At 36.2% G+C, this 22309-nt stretch overlaps 1 pseudogene across 1 annotated transcript in view; it reads left to right on the top strand.

The window, feature by feature from the left end:
- Positions 1-14185, top strand: part of LOC306956714 (ubiquitin carboxyl-terminal hydrolase 48 pseudogene) — a 198690-nt pseudogene extending 184505 nt beyond the window's left edge. Inside the window, exon 3 of the transcript in view lies at positions 13317-14185. The product of the transcript in view is annotated as a ubiquitin carboxyl-terminal hydrolase 48 pseudogene (transcript). The remainder of the gene's footprint in view (positions 1-13316) is intronic.
- The last annotated feature ends 8124 nt before the right edge of the window (positions 14186-22309 follow it).

Here is a 22309-nt window from a genome sequence, read left to right as displayed (position 1 = left end):
CCATGCCATGTAAGTATTTATTGTAGTGCACCTCTATTATTGTAGTGCATCTACACATTCTGAATGCTAGACACCACTTCTAATGTAAGATATGCCAAGGGCTACCATCACCTTTCTTTCTGCACATAAGATTGGAGCAGATTGCTCCTGATCATAGAAAGCTGGCTGTAATCTAGCTTTTCAAAAGCAAGACATTTACTACAATTTTTTTTCTCTATTTAATATAAACCCCTGCAACATGATGTGCTTTTCTGTATTCCCCTTTGATAATTGCTTTTATATTTACTGCTTACACTGAATACTGCTGTTTTAATAGTCACAGTGTTTTGAAGTTGATTATCATACCAATGAGTGGTGCACAAGGATATAATATGCTGTTGTGCTACTTAGAAGCAAAAAAACCCACAATAATTCAATCACCGGTAAAGAAACAGTTTCACTCAAGTTGAACAGAGCAGCGTAACTAATGTACAGTTGCAGTGCTCAGTAAATACAAGGGAAAACACTTGTGATTAAAGTGTCTTTTCTGCTAATACACAACTTACACAGTGGAAAATATTTTCATGAAGTTGCTCTTTGCTCAAAACAAATGTTGGGTAAACTGTCCACACCCTCAGTTTTGTGTCAGCTGCAAACATACTGAGGTACGCTCTGCCTGTCATCCATGCCACTGATGAATGTTTTTGACAATATTGGCAAATGCAACTAATAACTGACCTTCCTGTGAACGTTGTGCTCCTCATCATTTCACCCCTGTGCTTGGCTGTTTAGCAAGTCTTCAGTCCACCTCACTGTTCATTTACCTGATCTGTACTTTATCAGCTTGTCTACAAGAGCATTGCTATCATGTAACATAAACTAATGATTTAAAGGAAGATGCAAGATAACAGTGTAACATAAATTAATGTGAAAACTTCAAATTCAAATGAGAAGCTCTTTGCCTGTCTGCCTATGTTGAAAAATGGAAACAGATAGGAAATTCAAATACAATAATCACAATGAGGTTTGCTTTCAAGAATGTGGAAGCATATTTCATATCTTGTAATGGAATAAATAAGCTACTATCTCATAAAATTTCTATTAAAACAGTACACAGTAAAATGTTCGATTATTTGTACAATATTTGTAGAAGAGAAACATCTCTGCTGTGAAATTAAGAGAGGTAATAATACAGTTCAAAGAGAAAACCACTAACAAATACACAGTCCTAGTAAATATGTTGATAATTCATAAAGCAGCATTCTTGCGTATATTTCTGATCGCCTGAAAACAAAACAAGATGAATTCTGTAAAGTCTGTGCATTAATATAGGATCAACTTACTGGTTCATATTTGTTGACTTAAACTTACTTACAAATGATTGCCAGTTCCAAAGGGATTAAGAGTGAAGACATTTTATCCTTTATTACCATAAACTGTGTTTGGATAATTGAATTATCATAAGACAGTGATTTAACATAAATTTCCATAAACTTAATTCTAAATGGTCTGATGTATCAATCACTACTACAATAAGGCTAGATATTTGTATATTTTTGGATCATTTATTGTTGAATTCTCGTACATTAATAAGATCACATTTTACCATGTTATTAAATTATTTTTGTTTCACCTCAGCTAAAAGACATTCCCATGAAGGTTTTCTTTTGTGTTCTCTCATCTTTTTTCATCTTGCCTTTTCTGATCTCATCTTGTCTTACCTCTACAGACAATTTTTTTTTTTTTTTTTCCCCACAGAATTTTATTTGGGCTCTCCTTCATGTTTAGAGGCTCACATTTAACCTAGTTTCTCTTCCAGAAAATAAAGATGTAACTTAGATTTTTAGGTTCTGGGTTTGAAACTTGTGTTTCTGAAAACTGGCATGCAAGTGCTGTCAAATCCTAGAGAACTTGACATGCTATAAGAATTTCTAATGCAAGTGTAGATTTCTAGTCTTGCATTTTGGAAGGATGGGGGGGGGGGGGGGGGGGGAAGAGTTTTAAAGAAGTCAGTAACTCTCTGCAGGAGCAGAGAGACAAATCATCCCCCTCTACCCCTGGTGAGGCCACACTTTGAGTATTGTGATCAGTTTTTGGCCCCTCACTACAAGATAGACATTGAGGTCCTGGAACATGTCCAGAGAAGGGCAACAAAACTGGTGAGGGGTCTGGAGCACAAGTTTTATGAGGAGCATCTGAGGGAGCTGGAATTGTTTATTCTGAAGAAGAGGAGGCTCAGGGGAGACCTCACTGCATCTACAACTTCCTGAAGGGAGGTTGTGATGAGGAGGGGTTTGGCCTCTTCTTCCATGCAACAAACAGGACCCAAGGAAATGGCCACAAGTTGTACCAGAGGAGGTTTAGGTTAGACATAAGGAAAAACTTTTTCTCTCAGGAACTGGTCAGGCACTGGAATGGCTGCCCAGGGAGGGTGGTGGGGTTGCAGCCCCTGGCAGTGTTCAAGAGGCATCTGGATGAGGAACTACAAGATGTGGTTTAGTAGATTGTGGCAGCAGTGGTAATGGGTGGATGGTTAGACTAGATGATCTTGTGTCTTTTTCAACCTTATGATTCTATGATTCTATTATTTAGTGATTGAATTAATGGGATTCAAGATATCAGTTTCTATAATTCCTTTAGGAGTTTTGATCTTCTAGACATTCTCAGAATATTATTAATACTATAGATTTGACACCTTTGCAAAATGCATTTTCAACTACCTAGATAGAGATTGTGTGCACCCTTGGCAAGTTTACTGGTGACACTAGATGAGTGGTGTAGTTCACAAAATAGAAGGATGCCATCCAAAGGAACTTAGACCGCCTTAAAAAGTGGAACCATAAGGTTCAAAAAGGCCAATTGCAAGGAGTTCCTCATGAGTTCAAGGTAGACCTGAATATGTGCACAAACTGAGAGAAGACCTCATTGAGAGCAGCTCCGGGGATGGTCCTGGGGGTCCTGATAGACAAAAATCTGAGCCAGCAGTGTGCTCTTGCAGCTTATAAGATCAACAGTATCCTGGGCTGCATTAACAGAAGGGTGGTCAGCAGGGAGAGGATTTTCCCCCTCTATTCTGCCTTTGTGAGGCCCCATCTGGAGTACTGTATCCAGACCCGGGGCTCCCAGCACAAGACATGCTCTTCAAGAGGATTCAGAGGAGGCCATGATGATGATCAGAGAGATGGAGTATCTCTCCTATGAAGAAAGATTGAGGGATTTGGGTTTGTTCAGTCTGGAGAAGAAAAGGCTACCAAGAGATCTCATTGTGTTCTTCTAGTACTTTAATGGAGATTATAAGTAGGACAGAGACCAACATTTTATGTGGTTTGATATTGATAAGGGGCAATTATTTAAAACTAAAAGAGGGGAAATTTGTATTAGATATTACAAGGAATTTTTTTACTCAGTTTATTGAGACAATTACACAGACTGCCCAGAGAGCTATGGCTGCCCCATACATGAATGTACTCAAGACCAGCTTGGGTGGGGCCCTGGGCAGCCTGATCTGATGTGGGGCAACCAGTCTATAGCACGAGATTGGAACTAAGTGATCTTTAGGGTCTCTTACAACTCAAAGCATTCTATAATTCTATGCTTCTATGATCCTATGATCCTAATGGTCAAAGGAAAACATAGCCATGATATTACAGCTTCCAGGTGTTTTAAAAATCTCCTGAACTCTTTGAAAAAGATAAAATTAACCCATTCCTTTATATGAGAGTGTTCACGTTCAATCCCTCTTTGAACCCCTCATATCTCTTTTAAATTAAATGTTTCTGGCTTCCATATATGTATTCCTGCAACACAGTGGCTTATGCCAAAATGAAAATTTTAAGTTTCACAGTTATATGCATAAATAACCATTTCCTTGTACCTATTCCTCATTCACCAATTCAGGAACAGAGTTGTTTGCAAAGAAAATTCTCTCTCTTTGGATATCATGTCTCTATAAATAAATGTATGTACTTTGGTATCAGCATTATTCTGTGTAGAAGCAGTTTTGGTATCTCGGCTTGGGACAGTTTTATCTCATATAGGGACTCAAATTTCTAAAAATTCAGACAGTAACTGACATTTTTCATCCTGTATGGCTTAAATAAATATTTATATAAACAGTTAAGCAAAAAAAAAAAAAAAACCAAGAGTGCTTAAGAACTGCTGTAGCATTCTCCTTTTCAGTTTTCAGGTCTAAGTATATACAAGAACAGCAGCATAAAATTAAGAGACTGAAAGTGGCTAAAAGACACTTAGAAATTAGAAGTTAGATTTAGAAGTTTGCTGAGAGACTTCTGACTGTATGCAGAATGGATATCATCAGGAAAAGAAGAATAATGATAATTTTTGAGAGTAAATATCTAAAGGAACACATATATCTATGCAATTGAGTACTTTCAGATCATGTCTGACTATTAGTATTTATGATTTGGGGCTCAATGTTTTTGTAGTTTAAAAGTGTAATTATTTTAGCAATTGCTTCTCTGAGGATTAGTTTCTGATGTTTGCATTTTGATATAGTATGGTTAAGAGAACTAATGCATATGCTTGTCTCTGAGAAAAACTGTAACAGTGAAAATCTGGACTACTTAACATAATTCTGCCTTATAAGCAAAACAGATAAATGTTGCCGGATAATTTTTTCCTTCACTGAGCAACCAGTAATTCAGGAAAGAGAAAGTGAATTTCATGTGTTCTTGAAATCTCTAAACCACTTGTTAGACAAATATGTCATGTCTGATGATGAAAATTTAGGAGAAAAACAGTCTGCTATTCTGAAATTTGAGGTAGTAATTAAAGAAATGGAATGAAGCTCTTTGACAAAGCAAAGCAATCTGATTTCAGTATAACTTTTCTAGAGGTTTTTTTTTAGTGAATACAAATAATCTAAAGCACAAATAATCTAAAGGCATTTTACTTACCACATGCAATCCTGCACTGTTTGCAATATGTAGGGGATACACAGCAGAACTAATCAAATAATCTCATTAATAAATGATCTAATTAATCTCAACTGAAGGTTTCTTAGATATCATTTTCAAATTGATTCCAGTTTCTGTAAATGTAGTCATTATTAGATTGTTTCCACAACACTCATGGAAGTTTATTTATGTGAATTACTATGATCTGTTTGCTTCACTTATTCATGATTCATTATTTAAGATCTGAAAATGACTGTTGTTTGGTTTTGTTGGGCTCACTGAAGGTATTTGTAGGCTGAATAAATAAAGATGCTATGATAGATAGAATTTTGTAATGCCAAATGCCTGCACCCTGAGCTGAAAAGTCAATTAATTTTGCACGAACCAAACATTATTCATTCGAAGCTGCAGTACTTTCAAGTCTTTCATGAAACTGCAGAATATTCAGAGAACCACAGAATTGCTCAGACTGGGACAGACCTTAGGAGGCCTTCTGTTCAACATCCTGCTTACAGCACAGTCAGTTGTAGGCTAAGACCAGGTTTCTCACAGCTTTATCCAGTTGCATCTTGAACATCACCAAGGTCCTCGAACACTTCCAGGCTCCACATAATTACAGTGTGCTACAGTTATGTTCCCCTGAAGCCATCTCTGCTGGAGGCTGAACAGGATCATATCTCTCACCCACTCCTCACAAAGCAAGTGTCCCACTTCCCACCATCCGGTGGCCCTGCCTTGAACTGCCCCTAGTTTATCAGAACCTTTGTTGTACTAGGGTCCCAAAGCTGGTCATAGTCTCTAGGTGTGATCATGCAACAATTTTTTATTATTCAATTTTCTATCTGACCAGTCTGCAGTAGCCCAACTTGATAAAGAGTATTTGAGGAGACAGTGATGAAACAACCTATAAAAAACAAACAAACAAAAAACCCTTGAAATAATAAAATAATAAGCCTACAAGCTGCAAAACCTCCTCACCTTTTTCATTCGTCTTGGAATGTAATTCAAGGACACTGACTTCATGATCTTTACAGGGACCAAAGTGAGGCTGAGCAACCTGTTGTTTCATGGATTATTCTTTAGACTTCCTTTGAAAATACATACAATATTTGTGTTTATCACTTCCCCAGATGTCCTTGACCTTTCAAATCTGATAGATAATGGTCTCTTTCTGAGACATCTTGTTTGGGATGAGTTCTTGCAAGCTGTATCTGACTCAGCTCTCAACCACTGCTGCTGTTCTCCTTTTTGTCCCTAACTCTAAAGGCCTTTGATACCTTGTTGGAGAAAACCTCAGCAAAGAGTATAATTCTGTATCTCAGCTTTATCTCACACTCACACTAATCGTGCTCACACTTTCCTTGTTCAGCCTTTCACTGTTAAAATAGTTGTAGAAACTCTTCTGGTTATACTCTTGGCATAGTTTGCTAATTCCATCTCCAGATAGGCTTTCCCTTTCCTAACACTTCTCTTCCACCTCCTGCATTTTATTTTAGTTTTATATTGGAACATTATGTAATTTTCTATTTAGCTCATTCCCTGACACATCTGCATGTTTTCGTGGATGTTCATATGGGTCATTTTTGCACCTGTACTTAAAGTAATAGTTATCCCAGTGTTCTCTGCCTCCTAGAAATCACTGCTTTGGAAACCTATCTACAGATTCCTATTCAAGAAATCCAGGGTGCTTTGCTAATTTTTTCCCGTTCCCTGAATTACACTGTACAAATCCACTGTACTTTCTCTGTAAATTCATTGGACATTGCAAGCATTATTTATATGGTTTCCTTAGAACATATATTTTTCATCAGGCTTTTAAGGAAGGGGAGTTATATGCTAGTACTTCCATAGTAAAGATAGCCTAATTAAAATTTTGGAATCATTTGTTTACTTTCACCACAAAAATGTACCTCAAGGAATAATTAAATAATGTTGGTAAAGCATTTCCTCCCATGTCTTTGAAAATGAAAGGACATTCTTAATTCAGTTTTTGAGAACAAGATTGAGTCTGAAAATATGCTACATTAAAAAAAACGTTTATGGCAATTTAGTGACAGATTTTGCTTCTATGAAAATGTCATTTTTTACCTAATGAGTCAACCATCTTTACTTTTTAAAAGAGCTCTGGAATGGAATGCCACTGAGTTAAAATCAAGTGTAGAATTTCTTCACCTAAACTACATCATCTTTCATTTGAAAACACCTTCATTTCCAAGTATTCAAAAAAGTCTTTACAGTGCAGGTGTCATACTGATGCTCATCACTGACAGCAAGCCACTTCTGGGAATATTTTCAGCAGCTCTTCGAATACAGAAGGCTATGTAGGACAAAACTGGTAGCATGCATGTACTTTAAAACTCCAAATGTGAAGCAGTTTGTAATCCTATCCAACATTTTGTACACTGTAAATCACACCATTTCCAGTGTAAACTGAGTATTTACTTTTAGTTCTTGATACATACATGTTTACTCTTTTAGTATAACTGTCTCTGGAAATCGTTACTCTCAACTGTTCCATAGTTTAAATTTGGTCTTGTGACACGAAGAATCAATAAGAAATGTATTACATTAAAAAGAGCAAATGAAGCAGATAGTGTCTTACAGTAACAGGCTAACAAAGCTTACACAGCTGAAACTGTGTAGGTGAGCCTACTTCCTTATTTGAGTCTCAGACTCATGTTTGTGATTTAGTGCCTCCATATACGTCACACCCCTCCTGTCTTCATGATCTTTCATTGAAAGTCATCATCTTCTACCAGACCGATACACAACATATGGAAACAGCGGGTAGCAGGATCCAGGATTAGGGAAGTAAACATGTGCAGATTCCTCTTAAGAATGATGCATGCCCTAGGCTGAAGCCTAGCTTGTCCCCTGCCTGTGCTATGGGGCTATGTTACAGGTTTGATGCACGTCACATCAAACCAGTGTATCCTAAACAAACAGAATTCAAACAATCCCTTTTCGTTTTTCCTTTTATTTAATTTTTTATTTCTTAAATCAGAGAATCCAGTGTTGCATTTCTTTCTTCATATTCACCTACAGACGGTTGGTACTTTAACAGTTGCATTAATCTTAGATATAACGTTTTTCCTTTTGGTCATTTTTTCTCCATATTATGCCATATTTAATTGGAAACTTGACAGAAGGCTTTCTGAAGTGAAAACTATTTCTCTAAATGTTTTATGTGATCAGAAATCTATGGAGTAATAAAATATTTTAAAAAGCACTGACAATTTCTATATGTTGTTAATTCCCCTGATTGTGTCCAAATTTCAAATGTGGCCCCTGGGTATTACATTTAAACATTATCCTCTTTGCAATATTCTGCTTTGAGAGAAGAATATGTCAGGATTTGCTTGAAACTCTGAGTACAAGGTTACAAATAGCTGTCAGGGAGGTCTAAAATTATTAGCTTTCCTCGGTGATGCTGGAAATGTAGAACAAGTTGAGCAGCAAAGTAAAATGTGTAGAAGATCAGCTACAGCGTCAAAGAAAGAAAAATGTGTTCTGCATTTCCACCATATGCAAGAACATCAGCATAAATGAAATTATTTAAACATGTGAAATAACATAAGCAATAATTGTACACTGAGAAAGCCAGGACTCTTACCTGGGCCATCAATTGGCTTAGTTTATTGACTTTACATATGTCTCATATATAGAAAGTTTATGTGTTCACATATATATATTAAATGAGATAAAAACAGATACCTCATAACAGCACTTCTATAAAATTCTATAAAAATTTATGAGATTCAGGCTGGACATTAGGAAGTATTACTTTTCAGAAAGGGTGGTCAGGCACTGGAGTGGACTGCCCAGGGAGGTGGTGGAGTCACTGAGCCTGGGGGTGTTCAAGGAAAGGCTGGATGTTGTGCTGAGGGACATGGTGTAGTGGGAGCTACTGGGAATAGGTGAACGGTTGGACTGGATGATCTTTTAGGTCTTTTCCAACCTTGGTGATTCTATGATTCTATAATTCTATGAAAATTTCTATGTTAGAAATTTTGTTAAACTTTGAAAGGAACCTGTCAGTGTCTCTGCATGTACTACTTCTATCTACTTGTGGCTTTCCAATTTACCGCATAAGAGGAGACTCACAGTAGTGATCAAGATTTTATGGTATAGCATTGAATTTAGACTTCCATGCAGCAAAGAATGGCAGATTTCATTAATTTTCACATGGTCATGTTTCTATTCCAAGGGTCTACTAAAGAATGTATAATTTATGAAGTGAGAGAAAAGAAGAAATGGAAAAGGGAAGGGAAGGGAAGGGAAGGGAAGGGAAGGGAAGGGAAGGGAAGGGAAGGGAAGGGAAGGGAAGGGAAGGGAAGGGAAGGGAAGGGAAGGGAAGGGAAGGGAAGGGAAGGGAAGGGAAGGGAAGGGAAGGGAAGGGAAGGGAAGGGAAGGGAAGGGAAGGGAAGGGAAGGGAAGGGAAGGGAAGGGAAGGGAAGGGAAGGGAAGGGAAGGGAAGGGAAGGGAAGAAGAAGCAGTTCAAATGAGGATGGAACTGGTGGGCACTGAAGATAATACTGGAGCATGAAAGCAAGAAGGGAAATCGGAGAAGGCAGAAATCTAGAGAAGAAGAGGGGCTCAATGAATGAATGTGTTGCAGCATACAAAGAGAAGGTGAACAGAAGAGTATGTACAGCAGTTTAAAGTGCCTAGAGTTGTGTTAGGAAATATTGTACAGATTGACCACAAAGAAAAGAGACACATAAAGATTATGTTATCAGCATACTCCTTTAACGAGAACATCAGAAAAGAAAACATGGTGATAGCTGTAGTTTAAATATAAGTATTCAATCAGATTTCTAATCATATTCAATATGGGTAATGAAAAATGACTAAATATGACCATGTTTTGTTTTGCACTTTCAGCTTCTTTTGCAAAACTATGGTAATTATGATTTTACAACTTAAATATGATATTTGTCCTTTACTGTATATGTGAACAAATAGAGAAAGACATTACCATCTGTAAAAAATTATTGATTCATTTATTAATTTTAAAATATCCACTGTAAGTAAATACTGTATAACAACAAAAAACAGAGTAAAATAAATTAATTAAATGAAATTAAAATTCAAAGATTAGTCAGTAAATGATTATTCATATTCCTCATTTAAGAACAACATTCCAAGACATTTTACTAAGCAAAATTTAAAAAATAATTATTAGGATTTTAATTAGGAGAAATAACAATTCCTTTGCAGATCCTTTTTTACCATGTGTATTTATTAATCTTGGCCTCATACGAACACGAGGAAATTCACTATAAACATAACCTACAAAAATGGAAGCTAAAATTAATTCAAAATGTAATCCATCTGCTATAGGTAAAAGCTTGTACTTGGGTGGTTGAGTTTGCTCAGCTTATGTGTACTATGTTAAATCACTGTAACTTGACAGTCACAAATCAGCTTGCCCTAAGATTATTTGCCTACTAAAAATTTGTGAAAATTTTCACTGAAAATTACTTACAGAAAAAATTCATTGTGAGAATTCATATTTATTTATTTGATCTTCAAATATGAATTTATGAAGTGATACATAGTTACCCTGATGTAGTTACGACCACAGACGAAATGGGAACTGTTCATTGGCACAGAGGATAGTGATACAACTTATGTTCACAAAGCTAAAATACATGACTGTCTTCAGACTGCCTGTTGCAGCATTCAGGTTATTGTCCAGCCGTTTTCTTTAAGAGTAGGTTGAAAATACACCAGAGATTGTACTAATAATTCACGTCTGTAGAAGATCCCTCCCAATCTAATTTAGGATAACAGGTTTAGAAAATTATGAGCATCACTAGTATTCATAATGCTACTTTTCTGAAAATTGGTCTTGGGCATTGGAACTAATTAATGACATGAGGGAACAAAATTCTCAGATATTTTCTGAAAGATTTCTAAAGTCTAGGTTTATAAACTGAAAAGAATAGCAAGACTACTCCACTGAGCCTGGCTGTAAGATAAATCTGAATTTAAGATAGCTTAATTCTTTTAATCAATTATTCTAACTGGAGAAACAATCAATTTTATGAATAAACTGTTCCAAATCGCCAGTCCTTTTTATAAATTAAGACCCGATTTTTGAACAGTAGGAGGAAATATGGTAAATGAGCTTGTATGACGTAAAGTAATATTTACCCAGGTACTCAGCATGGATTATCAGGCCCAGAACTCTTCAGCTTACTTGTGTAAATGGCCCAATTTCATCTTGTGCCAGCTTCTCACAACATAATTTGCAGACAAATACTGATCATGACTATGGAATGTTCCAACACTGTTTACATAAGAGATACACATTACCTGTTATGCAATTAATAATTTAATAGAAAAAAAAAATAGAAAAAAAACAAGCATTGAATTGGTTTAGTGTTTGAGTACTATAACCGTAACCTTAATATTTTACTAACACAGTTTTGTAGCGAGTTCCATTCCCCAGTTCTCAGGGAGTTGACATACACCTCATAGGAATTCCAACCCAAGATTTAAGGAAGTTCTCTTTTTGTGACTATGGTTGAAGCAAAATGCAGCTTATAGTAAAAAAATAATCCCCCCTTTTCAAAAGCAATTTCTCCAGAACAGGAAAAGAATATACCTTGTGCTGAAGCTTAAAAGTTTTGTTTTACCTTATCTGCTACAACCTTTACCTAAGTGCCTGGCACATTTGGGCTGTTAGTGACAAATATCTTCAGGTATTACTAAAATATCCTGTATAAAATTATCCCTGGACATTAAGCATTTCCCAATGAAGCTGTGAAATGTAGTTGAAGCAAGCATGTTGTAGAAGCATATAGTAATTTAGGTTGAAAAAGACCCTTAAGTTTATCAAGTCCAACCGTCACCAACCACTACAAAGTATGTCACTAAACCACATCCCTATGTGATATATCCATATATCTCTTAAATATTTCCAGGGATGGTGACTCTACCACTTCCTTTGGCAACCTGTTTCAGTGCCTCTCTAAATCTCCCCTGATGCTATTTGAGGTGTTTTTTTCTGTCCTATTAGCTGTCATTTCAAAAAAAGAGACAACATTCTCCTCCCTACAACTTCATTTCAGGTAGGCTGCAGAGAGTGATGAAATTTCCTTCAGTCTTATCTTCTCAAGTCTAAAGTACTCCAGTTCCCTTGATTACTCTTCACAACACTTGTTTTCTAGTTCTTTCACCACCCTTGCTGCTCTACTCTGAAGAGGTTCCAGCATCTCAGTATCTTTTTTGTAGTGAGAGGCCCAAAACTGAACACAGTACAAAAGGTAGGGCGTCATCAATTCTGCAAACAAGAGGACAGTCCCTTCCCTAATACTGCTGACCACACTCTGACATAAAATCACCAGTGTTGTAAATCAAGAAACCAGAGTATGTATAGGTGAAAGAGAGTATGCTCAGATGAGAAAATATTCTGAATTTCAACTGTTAAAAGAAAAGTAGTGAAAAAGATGGAGTAGTGTAATATCTCAGATAATAATAATAAAATAATAATAATAAATTCTTGTCCTTCAGGGTATTATTTTAATTTAGAAAATTATTAATATCTGTTATATATTTATGTTGATAATACCAAAACTTTGCTGAAGGGACATAAAATTCTGATTAAATAGAATCTTCAATGTGTTGGCATAGGGTTGACTCAGGCACAACTGGGCTCTTTGTACTCAAGATTTCACTGTACATATTCTTTGGTAAAACAAGTCTGGAAGAATTGCATTTATGAGCTGTAGAATGTGTTTAAGATTAATCCACATTTCAGTGAAACTCAGAGACTTTTCAGGAGGATTAGAAAGTTCGTAAATCTAGCTGTGGATAAATTCTTGGTGGTACAGTTAGCTGTCTGCATACAAAAGCAAAACCTTTAGCCAATGAAATTGTCAAAATCTACTGTCGTTAAACCTTTCATGAATTCTACATTAGGAGCCTGCAGTCTATTCTAAAAATATCATTATGTAGCATTATCCTTGCTATGACAAGACATACTCAGCATTTTGTCAAAGAAAAAAAGGGATCTAGGCAAAAAAAAAAAAAAAAAAAAAAAAAAAAAAAAAAAAAAAAAGTGGAAAATGAACTTCAGAAAATGTAAGTGCAAAATAATAAGTAGCATCAAGTCAGAATAGCTATTGCTATCCTTCTATACCAACAAGAGGTCCAGCTCACCCTTTATTGGAGCATGTTCCTCAATTTCTGACTTATTTTTATTCCCCAGAGGTTTTAGAATGCAAAATAAAATAGTCTTGCTTTATTCCCTGTAGTCATGCTTCACCATGCAGTTTGCCAAATTATTATCTATAGGAAGCTAATCCCTGAATGCAAAGCTAAAAGCATGCACTGAATACTATGTTCATTATTGTTACTACTTATTCAAAATGTGACTACACAAGATAAATAAATAAATAAAATTCTTGCGAGCGCCGCAAGAAGAATGCATTTGTGGGCTTAACGAACCTCGCACCACGTGCTATGTGAACACTTTCTTGCAGATGTGGTTTCTTAATCTGGAGCTCCGGCAAGCCCTCTACTTGTGTTCCAGCAATGAGCACACAGTCAGAGAGAGCATCCCCAAAGACAAAGACTATGAGCCTCAGACCATTTGTGAGCATCTTCAGTACTTGTTTGCCTTGCTGCAGAACAGCAGAAGGCGATACATCGATCCCTCTGGGTTTGTCAAAGCGCTGGGCTTGGATACAGGCCAGCAGCAGGATGCCCAGGAATTTTCCAAGCTGTTCATGTCACTGCTGGAAGATACTTTATCCAAACAAAAAAATCCAGATGTTCAAAATATTGTTCAGAAACAGTTTTGTGGGGAGTACATCTATGTCACGGTCTGCAACCAGTGTGGCAGGGAATCCAAACTCGTGTCTAAGTTTTATGAGCTGGAGTTAAACATCCAAGGGCACAAGCAGCTGACAGACTGCATAACAGAGTTTCTCAAGGAAGAAAAATTAGAAGGGGACAATCGTTATTTTTGCGAAACTTGTCAGAGTAAGCAGAATGCCACAAGGAAGATCAGGCTGCTAAGTCTTCCATGCACACTCAACCTGCAGCTGATGCGTTTCGTGTTTGACAGACAAACTGGCCATAAGAAAAAGCTGAACACCTACATTGGCTTCTCTGAGCTGCTCGACATGGAGCCTTTTATGGAACAAAAAAATGGTGTTTATGTATACGAACTGAATGCTGTTCTCATACACCGAGGTGTGAGTGCATACTCAGGGCACTACATCACCCACATGAAGGACCCGAGGAAACGGCCAGAAGTTATACCAGAAGAGGTTTAGGTTGGATATTAGGAGTTTCTCCTAATGGGCTCTACTCACAGAGGATTATTATGTTAATAGGTTGTAATTAGGTTGATAGGTTATAGGGTTATTAGGGTAGGATTATTCTGCGAATTGGGATGCAACGGGGCAAGGCTTAACCGAGAGGACAATAGCATGTATAGGCGCAATGTGGGGATTTCGGGGTGTACGCGGTTAGGGTCCTCTCGAGTTGTAGTAGACTTTCTTGAGCTTGGAGAGGGAGAGATGTTGTCAGCAACTGCGAGACCCCCCCACAGGATGTGACGCGATAGGCCCTCTCCCTGCTCTATGATTGATGTGTGGCACGTGCCCTTAGGGGCGTAGACGAAGCACATAGGTTATATAAGCTAGAGTTCACGTGTAATAAACGCCATTTTGCTGTTCATCATATTGGTGTGTGCGTGCAGTCATTTGGTCCTGGCCTGGTTTTAGGTCAGTACCGTAGGAGGCAATGCAACATCAATTAAAGAATAAATGAGTAACACGGTGATTGGTCTGCACAGCTAATTGCTTGTCTGGTATCTGAATTTTTTACTTTAATATCTTTTAATTGTGAGAAAGCTAGTATCCCTTTGAGAGGGATGACTAATGCCTATTAGAAATATTTTAATGAATTGCTGAATTGATGAGGAAGGTCTATAGTTTAATGGCAGATTTCTGCTCACACAGCTGCCTGTGGAACATTTTTGGTGCACTATTATCTATTAAGCTCACAGTAGGTAGCAGTATATTTCTAAATATATTTACTAGCTTTGCAAGAAGCTGAAGCTCAATTATATGTTCTGTTGGATCTTTATTACAAACTTGAACATAGTTCTTCTTGAAGTGAGCCAAAACTACTTAACTGCTTTAAAATCCAATCTGTCTTCTGAAAGTTCTCATTCAAAAACTTTTAAGTATTCAGAAACTGAAAACTCAGAAAGTTAAGAAAACCAGGGATCCTGATCTTGATTATCAGTAAACATTACTTCAGTACAAAAAAAACACTTGGACATAAATTGACTGAGCCTGAGGCTTAATTAAGTCAAAGTCCATGCTGATAAGTAGCATAAGTTAAGCCATAATAATGCTATGCGAAACTGCTCTTCCAGAGGTGCACCCAGCATTACTCATGGCACAGCTGTGCCCAGCTGTACCCAGGTCCCTGTTGAAGTACTCTGCTCTGACATACAGCACTTCTGTGCCCTGCTCACAAAGGGCACCCATGCCACCCCAAGCTACCAAAATGTTGCAGTGCAAACCCAATACAACAGCCCGCAAGATAGATCACTTATAAATACAGCATTGATACCATGTGTATAGCATAAGTACCAAACAAAATAAGTAAAATTACACAGTCTCATTTATGACCACTTTATTTCCAAGGATCTAGAAGTAAAGGTCTGGGTAGTATTTTTCTCTTATCACACAAAGTCAACAGTCTTTTTTTTCTTCCTCTGCATCCAGTAGACTATTGATGACCAGAAATCATTCAGCCCTATTTTTAAGATTTCTGCTTTTTCTCAGCTCAGTGAAGTGATTTTAAAACATGAAGCAGATATTCCATAAAGGAAAGAGGATTTTTTTAGAATAAAAATCAATACGTTTTCTGGTTCAAAGAAATGAATGGCATTAACATAAAGAAGGGTGTGTTTGTGGTAGAATAGTTAAATTAAGGGCAGAATCATATCTTTCAGAAATCAGGAATGGGCAGAAAGAAGTGATCAGTCAAAGCCTCATGCTGAGGAAGTAACTTTGGGTAGGAATGGAGTACACAGTATGGAACTGAGAGGAATTAAAGCAGTGTTGCTGAATAGCTTTGAATTAATACAAATGCAGACAAAAATTTGTGCAGAACAGGAAGATGAAGAAGGAAAAGAGACTATTAACAGCATGCGGTCCTTGCAGAAGTAAATGTTTATAGAGACAGATAAACATACACTGATAACTGATTAAATTGACCAGTAAGAGCTGTTTCTCCATTCACCCTTCAAGTACTGCATGTTCTTCCACTGTTTTCTTCCCTACAGCAATTAGAAAAAGACTATTCACATAAGTTATGAGATAGAATAGCATAAAAAAATATTTTACTTCCATATCATTAAGGAAAACTTTATGTTATGGGTTTGATCTTATTCTATGTATGGGTTTATTTTTCAGAGTTGTGTACATTTTGGTGTTTTAGTGGCTCCTGGGACCTTTCTGTTCTGCATAAAGCACACACTACAGCAATGCTGATGCATTGTTGCATGTGTTTTTCTACCCATCTAAATTCAACACTCCAAAATCTAATCACTGGTAGTACCAAGAGTCTGTTTTGAAACCACTGACTTGGAACTGACTTTAAGGACCAGAGCTTGCAGACATTTCATTAATACAGGAGGTTACAAGAGACTGTTCTTTCCATTCTGTGTTACAAGGTTTAAGGATGAAAGTTTTTTTCACAAGTATTATTTAAAAGACAGTGCTGTGTTCATTTCCCAAAAACCCAGGTATAAATTTGTTATTCCAGGGCCTGAAAAAGAACAAGACTTCTTTGCTGCAGTGATTTAACCTGGCAGGCAGCTAAATACCACACAGCCTTTCAATCTTTCCTCCCACCTCCCAGTGAGACGGAGGAGAGAACTGAAAAAATATATATAACACTTAGGTTGAAATAAAAACTATTTACTAAGACAGAAAAAGAAAAGAAAAATAACAGTAATAATAAACATATGCATAATTACACACACACACACAAACCATAACAACAACAACAACAACAAACAAATGACGCACAAAGCAATTTCTCACCGCCCACTGACAAATGCCCATCCAGATCCAGGAAGAAGCAGCCCCCCTAGCAAATACAGGTCCAACATGATGTCATATGGTATGGAGCATCCCTGTGGTCAGTTTGGGTCAGCCGTCCTGGATTTATTCTCCCACAGTTCCTTGTGCATCTCCAGATCTCCTTGCTGGCAGGACTGTACAAGAAGATAAGAAAACTGAAATGTCCTCAGCACTGCTCAGCAACAGCTAACACATCAATGTTACATCAGCATTATTTTTAACCTAAAGCAAAAACATAGCATCATACCAACTACTATTAAGAAAATCAACTCATTCCCAGATGGAATCAGGCCATTTGTCATGGTAATTCCAGTGATGGAAAGCAGAACTTCACTGCAGTTTACCTACTGTGACAGAGGACATTCTGGAAGCTGTCTGTTTGGTCGAGGTAAATGAGATTATCACATAATATTTTATTGTATTTTCATATGTAGTATTTTCTCCATAATTTGATTATTAGCCTTTTTTATTTTGCTATACCTACTTTGGAGGAGATTTCTATCTGAAGCTGCATTTTTTGAGGGAAAAAATCCTTTCCTTTCTCCTCCCTCTTTTCTTCCCTCTAGGTATGAATTCTTTAGGGGTTTTATTCTCAGCAAAGTAAATAATCCCTTAACATTTTTCATGCTCATTTATTGCATGGCATCAATAAAGACTGTTAGCAAGTTTTGTTTTCGTGGAATTGATTTCCTTTATACAGACATTTTTCTGCAGAAATCTGTATCAGATAGATTATTTCAATTGAACTGCCAAAGTGACTTCAAAGGGTAACAAGTTTGAGGCACTGTTAAACTAGGTTAAAAATCAGTGATCTACAGCTGAAAGCCAGAGCAACTAGAACTCATTAATCCTCAGTGTGAAATGCATTATGAGGTTCTGTGCATTATACTTTTAGTTACTTTTTAATACTTTTTTTTTTCTTCAAACTTACAACTTCAACTAAATGGGGACATTTTATGTTTCCAGTCCAGATATCATGAGAAGTTGGATCATATTAAGGCGTAAATTATTAAGAATTTATTATGAACAAAAGTGACTTGAAAAATCAGTGTACGTCTGTGTGTACAGAAGACCAATAGTGCATGTGTTTCAAGATCTCTGTGAAGCAGTGAGAAATTTTATTTAAATTACGAAGAATTTCATGCATAAAAATGTGAATACAAATCACATATAATTTACTGTCGGAGAATAGTGACAAATAGCTAAATCTTCTGCTTGTCTCTATACATCTGCCTTCTCCTTGCACAACAGTTCAGAATAAAAGAGTCAGTACACATTGTTTCTTAATTCTATAACTTGTGACCCATGTTTTCTGTGCAGTAACTATACTAAAATTATTGACTTCTAGGCAAGCTCAGAGATGAAAAGGAGAGAATATCGCTAAACAATAAAGATAACTTTTAAAAGTTCTGCTGAAGTATGATAATTTTAGAAAGTAGATTTTAGTCTTCGTGATGTCACCGAGAACTGACGTTTTTGTCTGAGTGAATTTATTATCCATGAAACATACCAGATCAGTGATAGTAAAGATGAAATTACTTTATTCATTGACATACATTCTTCAACACTAACCAGCGAAAGCTTTCTCAAGAGGACGGAGGTAGTCAGGCATTCACTTTTGGCTAGACACTCTCATCTTTGATGAATGATATCTTACCATATGACTCCACTGGGACCAAACACAGCAAAAAGCAACTTAATGGAGGAGTAGAAGAATCTTCCATTTAACTTCGTCAGGTAGATGAAGTCACAAAGTTATGAAAACTGGGCTTATTCCCCCTCATTTTTTGAGGAAAATCTGCTTCATGGCAGTTGCTTTTTCTGGTTGATGTACTCAGAAATCTCTTCAACTTATGCAAGATCATTTTTTTGGCTGGATATGGTTCAAGTTTCAGAGTGAAGTCCTATCAACAATCCTGTCAGTGTCAGGGAGGTTACTTCTATATGCCCTAAAGGCATCTCTAAGCCAAAACTATCCTCAGTAAGACAGTTGTTACATCAGTCCTTTTCAACTGCACCTGCAATTTGAATATTTGCTGTAAAACCCTTGTGTATTTACATTCATCCTCTGAGAGACAGTGATAATAGGGAAAGACATTACCCCTTGATTTATATAAAGGCTTACTCTTTCCATAGCTAATTTTCAAGGAAAAAAAATATAATTCTGTTTGTAGGTAGAAAATAATCTTCATGGCTGATGGGAAAATAAGTACTGAATGAGGCTTTGGTTAGGAAGAATAGAAGTAAACAATTGGGTCATAGTTTTGTGACAGTAACATTAGAAGAGATGAAAAGATGTGGTCAATTTTTATCAGGCTGAAATAGTCTGCTCTCCGAATTGTTCTGAAACTATTCACAGAAAAATAAAGGAAGAAAAACCAGCACATATTTATATAAACATGCAATGATATGTCTAGCATTTTAAAGAACAAAATGTTGTCCTTACACAAATATTGAAGGTTGCAAGATGATACTAAAGAAAGAGAGGAAGAGCCAGCTGATTTGAAATTCCTGACAATAGCTTGACTAGACTGCTGTAATTTTCTTAAATCTTGTGGTTCAGAGCAAACTATCATGTCATGATAATGTATTCATAGCAAAATAACTGTATCCTTATGTTGGTGTGAATTAGTTATTAAGCAGGTAGTAATTTTGACAGTTTTGTGGAAAAACACAAGGACTATCAGAAACTTGGTTGACTTAAAAGTTTTAAATTTTAATTCTGCTAATCTTTTGTGACTCTACTGAATCTTATGCAGAGATTCAGGGATACATAGGGATTACCCCATGAATATGTCATTGTCTTGAGCATTTCAGCTTGGTTGCATCACACTCTCTCAGTGCAGAAGGACTTTTAAAGATTCAGCCAGTTCATTTTGTGACACTAGTCAGTGTACCAGTTGGAAATTTCAGAGAAAAGCAGATATTGCCTGTTGTTTTGCATATCAGATTTTCTCCTATAAAATAATTTCAAAATAAAATATATTTCTGTCTAACTCCAGGCAACTCTGATTTTATATGCAGAAGCAGGAGGATTTTGAACATCTAATATACTTTACATTTTCATATATACATAGTCTTCCATGTGACCTAATTCATTGGTAACAGTAAATTAAGGTAGCAAAGAATTCCACAGGCTGATAAGAATTGCTCGTTTTTGTCAGTTTCCTTTGAGTGCCTTTTCCCAGCTCTCATATGGTAAAATAAATAGGAGCAGTTGTATGTTCTTCAGTACATTACTGTCCAATAAATGTACAGGTACCATGTTATTAATTGCTTCTAAAAACTAAAGAGTACATATATTTAAATATTGTTATCTAAAAAAAACTCCCTGCATTTCTGTCTATGTAATTTCCTTATATCGTTTCCCCTTTCTCTATATTTGAAGGTGTAATGATAAGGAACATATGTAGTATGTTACATGAGAGAAAGCTCTTTGTAATTTTTCTTTTCATTGAATTAAATGTTACACAGATATGGCTAATTTGATATGCATCTCACAGATCTTGCACCATCCTAATTGCCTCCTACTAAAAAGAAGCAATGTCCAGCCAATGGGACCAGATACACAGTAAGAGCAATAAGATTTATCTTCCTGCTATTAAAGTTTTTAATCACCTTACCTATGTAGAGAGTGCCCTCAACAGAATTTAATTACTAAAAATACTGGTTTTAACATTTTACATTCTAGATCTCGGGGAGAATTAGACATAAAAATTTCAGTAAATGAAACAGTCTGCTGACTTTCATAAGTGAGCTTTTTTTAATATATGTATACTGTAATGAGTAAAATTTTAACTGTTTTGCACATAACATTTTTTGTTTCATTACCCTTTAGTAACATTAAACTTTCCAAGACATAAGGGGTGAATTGACAGATTGAACCAAACAACTAGTTTTAGAACAGTAAACCTTTCAAATTAGTACATGGAAGATGAAGTTAATTGTATATATTAAGACAACAGTTTGAAAATAATGCTTGGAAAAGCCAGCAGGAAGTCATGGGCAATGAATTTGTCTGCCTGTTCATTCCCTTTTTCTGTACTCTCCTTCAGAGTATTTACTAGAAGAAAATGTTACAATAAACTGAACTGTTCTAAGAAAAAGCGTTCAGAACCTCACTACCTCTTCCCTTCAGTAAAGGTTATATTTTTTCCACATCTTAATTCTCCAAACTGATGAATTTTATGGCAAGCTGTCAACCGTTTCTGCTTTCCTATTTCCATAGGGGCCAGCAAAATTTTGCATTCATTATTTTTGTCATGTAGGAAAGAAGTAAAGACACACGTACAAACTTTATGGAATAATCTGCAACACACTATTGTAGAAGTGCCCAAAACATTGACCTGCTGTGCATAGTGCAACACAAATCCACCAAAAAAAAAAAAAAAAAAAGAAAGACAAGTTTGCCTCAGAAAGCTGGCCAGCAGATCTGTAAATTTTGAAGGAAATATGCCTTATTAATTTGAAGGAAAGAGTACGCAAATGATTTGAATTATTTCTCTAACATTAAGTCCTTGATTTCTTCTGTGGCAAGGGACTTGAGCTTGAAAGTTCAGGACTAATGGGATATTAACGAGCTATATCTTGATATTTCTTGATTTCCAAAAAGAACACAGCTACTTACACCTTACCAGGCACTCCAAGATAATTCAAGTTATGCATTGCCTCAGTACACCTGACATGAACTGTGCCTAAAGCATTCTCACTGCCTTTCCACATTTGATTTCAAAACAGTATATTTCTGTGTTTGATTTCAAAATTAATACAATTTGTGGTAAAGGTATTCCTTCTCAACAAAAATCCCAAACAAAAAAAGTACAGATTTTTTTTTTACTTCTTGAAGACAAGTCAATACAAGTTATAAAAGCCTGAAGCAAAGTAACTTCAATAAAGAAATAGAGCAGGTAGATATGCAGTATAATTAAAAAGCACGTCTTTGTCTTCCCAGAAAGCATGATCTCCCAAAAAGACCATGTTATGCAAGCGATCAAAACGCCTACTCTATATTAAATATAAGCATTGTTCCAGAAACAAATAATAAAAGCTGGAAGACCCTATTTTTGTTGTGTGGCTGCATAATTTTTTCCATCTTTTTTTCCATAAAATTTGTATTCTTTATTTCAGTGTAGAGTGGCACAGTTGGAGTAGATTTTCTTCCCTGTCTAAACCTATGACATACTGATTAATTAACCCTTTTGGAAAGTAAAATTTTGAACATGAAAATCCTCAGGTAAGGACAAAATTGAATCCTGATTTTCCTCTTCATAAATGAGTAAAAATCTGTTAATA

This window comes from Tetrao urogallus (genome assembly GCF_951394365.1).
Source record: "Tetrao urogallus genome assembly, chromosome: 1".
NCBI lineage: Eukaryota > Metazoa > Chordata > Aves > Galliformes > Phasianidae > Tetrao > Tetrao urogallus.
This window is presented reverse-complemented; position numbering and strand designations above follow the sequence as displayed.